Raw genomic sequence first — 6655 nt, 5'->3', positions numbered from 1 at the left:
GACTATGGACATGAGCAATCAGACCTTGTGATAGCAATCAATAAATGATGATTCAAAGTTGGCTCGTGACTACTCGAAACTAAGGTCCAAGGTCCCACAGACTTCTCTATGACTGGCTGAGACCTAACTAGAGGCTACACAAGAGCGCTCTTGTTTGCTAACGTACACATACACGTTGGGAGATTTAGGGAAACCAAGTACGTGAACCCAGGAGCCTGCACAATCACGTTGGCATAGGCCTATCTTGCCAATGGTATCATAAAGTGGTGACCTGTTAGCGAACACTGTTACATGCATAATCAAGGAATTATGTAAAAATACACTGGGAGTTCTAGGCAAACCAGACACCACACAAGGATTCACAAGATCAAATGCATACACAGACGGACTCACTACCCAAGAGTATCATACAGCAGTGACCTGCTGCATGTGAACCTTTCACTTGCCAAGCAAGAAGCTAAAGGCAACCCTCCTATACCTATTGGTGCAGAAATACAAACAGAGGAATAGTCAGTCTGAGATAGTACTCGTGTTTCTTATGTAAACAAGGAGACAATGACTTACGAGCATCCTTAGAGAACTGTCAACCTTGCAGACATTCCACTTGAAAGTTAGGGATGTCATCACCAACCCCGAAAATAAGAAGATGATCACTTGAAATTTGATTAAATTTCTTGTGAGAGGGCTTTCCTTCTTCCTACATAAGGAAGACGAGGCAGATGATGTGGAGGAAGAGCTCAATGATGAGGCAGAGGAACAACATGAGTGCTTGCATTTTACCCATTAATCAGTCCAAGAGACTTACTCTCTCCAGCTACAGTAGATGATGGTATTGGGCTTTTCTCTGCTTAGGCTACCTAAGCAGATCGATGAAGAGGCAACAAATCCAGGACAATCCTTGTGAACTGTAGAGAGGGACACTGGTTTACTAACTTGCTCAAAGAATACTGTGTCAACCTACAGCAGACCTTCCACCTGCAGGTGGGTGAACGTTATCACCAACTCCCAACGAAGGAAGGTTCTCACTTGGAGTTCAACATAACTTCTAGTTAGAGGACTTCCAAAACCACCTCTTCTTCTTTTTCTTCCTCCTCCCATAGAAGGAGGACGAAGCAAAAGAGGAAGATGGGAAGGAGCTCCTCAACTAGGCTATAGTGGAAGTGTTGAGGCAGGAAGCTGCATCAGACTCTTCTTTCCAAATGTACAAACAAGGGAAGAGAAAAGGACATTCCTTGTGTTTTAGAAATAAACAAGGATAAAGTGATTCATGAGCTTACTCACAGAACACTATTAACCTTACCTACGACAGACATTCTACCTGCAGGTCAGTGAATGCCACCACCAGCCCCCAAAGAAGGAAGGTGCTTGCTCTAAGTCAGACAGAACTTCCGGTGAGAAGGATTCCATTAACTTTGCTTCCTCTCCCAAAGAAGGAAGAAGATGGAGACGAAGATGATGAGGAAAAGGCAGGGAATATCAATTTTGAGGAGGATGAACATAAGCACTTGCAATCCTTCTCCTTATTCCTGTCCAAAGTCTTAATCTCCTCAGCTACAGTACAAATAAATATTAAGAGGCAGGAGGCTTCATGATACTTCTCTGCAGATGTATGAACAGAAGAGTCCGGGTTAATCCTTGTACTGTATTTTGAAAACACACAGAGATACACTGGTTCACAAGCTTGCCCAGGGAACCCTGTATCAACCCTACCTACATCAGAACTTCCATTCAAAGGTGAGCGAATGCCATTGCCAACCCTAAAAAAGAAGAATGGCATTTGCCAAAAGTAGGAAGAGCTCAAAAACAAGGAGCATTAAGATGATATGCTCTTGCTTTTATTCCCCTGTCACCTTACTCCATCCATGGGTTATATTCTCTTCAGGAAGCAGTACCAAGAAGAGTACAGCCTGTACTCAAGAACATGCACAAGCATCCTGGTCTCACTGTTGGAAAGCATGGCTGGTTGCCTACTTTCACAAGTGTAACGAGAGAGAGAGAGAGAGAGAGAGAGAGAGAGAGAGAGAGAGAGAGAGAGAGAGAGAGAGAGAGAGAGAGAGTGTGTGTGTGTCCAGAAGGAGCCAAAAAGATTCAGCAGTAAGAAAGGCAGTATAATCCCCTTTAAAGTAACAACGAACATCTTTAGGCCTGATGGTCAATCACAGTGCTGTAAAATGTCTTAACTCAGCCACGGCAGAGGGAAAATAGGTTGGTGATGGTAAGAGAGTGGAGGATTGCCTCACTCACCATTTTCATTACTCAACTACCACATTTCTAAGTTTCAACAGTCAATTTCATCCTGTACTCAGGGTAAATTTTTACTTGAAACTATAATCACATGCAGGGGTTGAAAACATGATTTTCCTGTTGTCATGTGTGCTCTGAATGTTTCTGATGTTCATTTTGGCAGCAAGTTAGAAATTTTCAAAGATACTTGACCCCACCCCTTTATTTCTTTAAGTTGTGGGGAAGTAAAGTGATAAAGTGGAGTTTTAGGTAAGGGAAAACACAAAATGTGTGAAATACAAGGATGTGCTTAACCTAAACTTGCTGAGGTGGGGGGAGGTGGAAGGGCTTCGCCATAGGGTACCAGGCCCTTAACCCGGCAGGGGGACACGGTCCTGCTTAATCTAAGCTCTGGCATGGTAAATTAAAATTAGCCTATGAGGGTTGCAACGTAACCTTGCCACACTAAAGCTACAACACCGGGTCCTTACCTGGCTTGGGCCTTCCCCACCCTAGATCTCCCTCTAACATAACCCAGGTCGGCAAGTCCTTACTTATCTACTGTGTGGTGTTATTTTAAAAGCGTTCAATAAACTTTGCCTTATTCAGAATCACAACTTGCAGAATGATCATCATGATGTTAGAATAAATCACTCTAGGTCTATTCACTATTTTTTCTTTTCCCTTCACACAAAAAAACCAGCTTTCTCATTGTAGTCCTCCATAATTCTACGATTCCAGTACCTTTAAACTAGTGTTACTGAAATGAATCAGAAATATTGAAAAAATAACAAAATAATATTCAAATGGGCCAAACATAACCTCAGGAACAAGAGTTCAATGTCTGTACCTGTGGAAACATGACTAAAAAATGAACAAAGACCCACTCAGGTTTCCACATTGTCCACAGAGCCTACAGTATTCACATTTCTTGATGAAAATTATAAAATGAAGTTTCAAATACATTTGTCATCCTTACTGACAATGCACCGAAAAAATTCCAATCTGGAGCCCTACATAATGGCGAGACACAAGAACAAAAGAGAAAAACGTCAATGGTTTGTATTCCCGTATGAACAAGGAGAAGAGTGAATCGGCCGTGAGGATACTTCTTATCGCCTACGAACAAGGAGAAAAGTGAATCGGCCGTGAGGATACTTCTTATAGCCTACTACCCAGTCAAAGATTGAAAAAAAAAATCCCATCTATAACCAGTCAAATGCCAGCGTTGTGTGGTGCAATAATTCATTAAAAGTTCTGTATATTAACAGTACTAAAACTTAAATAAATTCCCAAATGTTGGAAAAACTCACCTAGGCCTATGCATGATTGTCCTCTCATTGTGAAACGGTATGGTGTTCCTCAAGTGGATCCCTTGTGATGACAATTTACCTACGACGATTAAAAATGTCTAATACGCAGCACACAACTATATAACACAGTAAATGGACGCCGATTATTTGTACCCTAGTCACTATGTACACTTCACATCACAATTTTAAGAACAACTTAAAGGTTTTCATGAAACCGACAGTCCAGAAGGATTTACAATTGACACTGAGTGAGCGTCTGTTTACCCTTTGTTCGGTTGCAAACAGTATCTTCCATTTGTCAGAAGTACATAAAAACCTTTGTAAATCAGCCTTAAATAAAATATCTATAAACTTATAAACCTCTTGAATTTTTATTATGAAAAAGTTAATAAAATCTGTTTTATGTGCATGAATACTTCAAGAGACTTCACGATATCTAAAGTGCTAGTATGGAGTCTGGACATTGATAACAATAGAATATTCCCATTAGCCCATTTGCCAGTGTATAACATGAAAATAAGAAATGTTATATAAAGACAAATATAATGTTTATCATGATGATAATCTTTTCTTAAAGAGGGTTGGCCTTGGAGGTGATGGATGAAATTGCCAGCACAGACAGAAACAGAATATCAGTTACTCCCGCCATTCTCATTCCCCTAAGCAACGAGTAATCCAGGATGTCTGAACATTATATTTTTGTTCATAGGAAGAACTACAGCGTGTTAACACTTGCCCAAAATCTAGAGTGGTTTTATTAACAATATTATTATTATTATTATTATTATTATTATTATTATTATTATTATTATTATTATTATTATTGTTGTTGTTGTTGTATTTCCAATGACTTTATCTATATTACACGTTCCTCAATAATTAATGTATGATGTTTCCTAGCATTAACTTCTGTCTAAAGACATTACTATTCATCTTCCTAAGTAGAAATATATTATTATTATTATTATTATTATTATTATTATTATTATTCAAAAGGGCATATCCAGGATTTCAGTCACGTAGGAGGCCGGACAAAAATCCATCCTATCACATTTTAATTTTATTTAATTTTCTTGAAGCATTACCAAGACTATCATTTTGTTAGTAGCGTAACATTAACGATATATATGTTATATATCAGTATATATGTTATATATCAGTTGCATTACATAACCGTCATGATTTTCTCGAACCAATAACTACTTGCCAAAATTTTGGAATAATGAGAACCAACTCAGGTGCATTCACAGTTATTATTATTGTTTTTGTTGCTGTTTATTGCATATGTAACGTCGCTAGAAATTAATTCATGGTGTTTTAGACAATGGAGTTTTTTTTTTATCCCTAATCGCACAATTCCTTTACGTAAACGGAAGCTATTTATGAGGACGTAACAACTATTGATATGTGACAATTCGTCATTTCTTATATAAAGGCTACATCAGGCTGAAATGTCTCCTTGCTGTCATCTAAAAGCGTTCTCTTGGTATGAGGGCATATAAATATTTTGGCTGATACTCCATTAAGCCTGGATTGGTGTCAAATACATTCGCCAGTGATCTGAGATGTAGTATCAGTCGAAATATGTGGTATTCCTGGGATAATCTCATTTCCATGAGCTTCTATATCTAAATATTCTTAGAATATATTCACAATGAAGTAGTTATTGTCTTATTTAACTCGTCTTTCGTCATACTATATGGCAGCTTGATTTCCCTCTTTTACCGGCACTTTTTCCACCACCATTCTGTTAAACTAAAGGAAAAGTTTCTTTCACATCAGTGCAGCTTTTTTTTTCTACAGAAATCAGCAGTCCTCTTTTTGTTCCATTTAATGGACATTTTTTCTGTCTACCAAGAAATTATGGGTTTTCACTTAATAATTTTTAGTATCCCTGGGTCCCAAAAAACCTGACTTCATTGATAAGAAATGGTCAGATTGATTGCTTTAAAGTTAGGTTTCACCCTTTTTTTAGACACTCCTTTCGCTTCCCTTTATTATTCTTTTCCTGGGAAGATAAGAAAAAATTTACTTGCACCATTATTTCGTTTCTCTCACAAGAATGATTTATTGTAAAATCAGGTTCCCATAAATGTGTCATGGGCTGTATAACTACCCACTTTAAAATAATGCTCTTTCCTTTGACCAATAACTGAAGTCCATTTTGTTATTATCAGCAAGGATATAGCTCCTCTCTGGTATGAGGTCAACTTATTCTAGAAGTCGAAGACTTTAATCAGGACACCAAGAGGCTAATGTGATGTTCAAGAGTTAAACTTTGGGGAAATGCACCCTTGACCCCTGAGTAAGTCAGAAGATTTCCGACGAAATCTGGATGTGTGACAGGCATGCTAGCTGGAAAGGGCAATGAAAAGGTGAGGAAGGCTATGATAACAAATATAAAGCGTTATTCTGTGTGGATGAATAACTAGGCAAAATCAATTTGGACTTGTTTGCAGAAGGATGAGGATATGGAAACGGACAGCTCAAGCTGTAAGCAATGCTGTACTTGAGAAAGTGGGGGAGATGAAGGAAACATGGAAAAGAATGACCATGACACAAGAAAATATAACTTAACCACCCATGTGGTGAAAAATAGTGGGGGAAAATGGTTTATCAAATAAACAAATTATTAAAAACAAGAATGAGGGATATTGTTAGGCTTCACAAATCAAAGAAAGATTGAAATTACTCCAAAAATAGGGATGATGTGAATGAACTCTGCTAACAATAATAGGCCCTCTTGAGAATGCAGTGTAGTATTCTCCAGACTCTTGAGTCAGTCATCAAAATCTGAAAATTATCCAAAATGTCATAGGTATTCCTTAAATACCTATGAGCAATTAGTTACATGATCCAAGAATTTCTACGTTAACGCTGGCATGTCTTCTCTTAGCACTCCATAAATATCTCTTATTGTCCACATCTATATAAAATCATATCTATTCAGCGGTGTATAAACAGCTTTGTGAAAGGTAGTATCTACTTTTAGTAGTAACTCTCATAAAATACATTTTTAGAAAAGACATAACAAGGTATAATAGTATAATGTAATAATATAAAATACAAATAATTAAAATGATTATAATAATTTAGTTTATAGTGTACTAATAAGTAAT

This window comes from Macrobrachium rosenbergii, chromosome 56, assembly GCF_040412425.1.
Source record: "Macrobrachium rosenbergii isolate ZJJX-2024 chromosome 56, ASM4041242v1, whole genome shotgun sequence".
NCBI classification, from domain to species: domain Eukaryota; kingdom Metazoa; phylum Arthropoda; class Malacostraca; order Decapoda; family Palaemonidae; genus Macrobrachium; species Macrobrachium rosenbergii.
Note: the sequence above shows the minus strand (reverse complement) of the source record.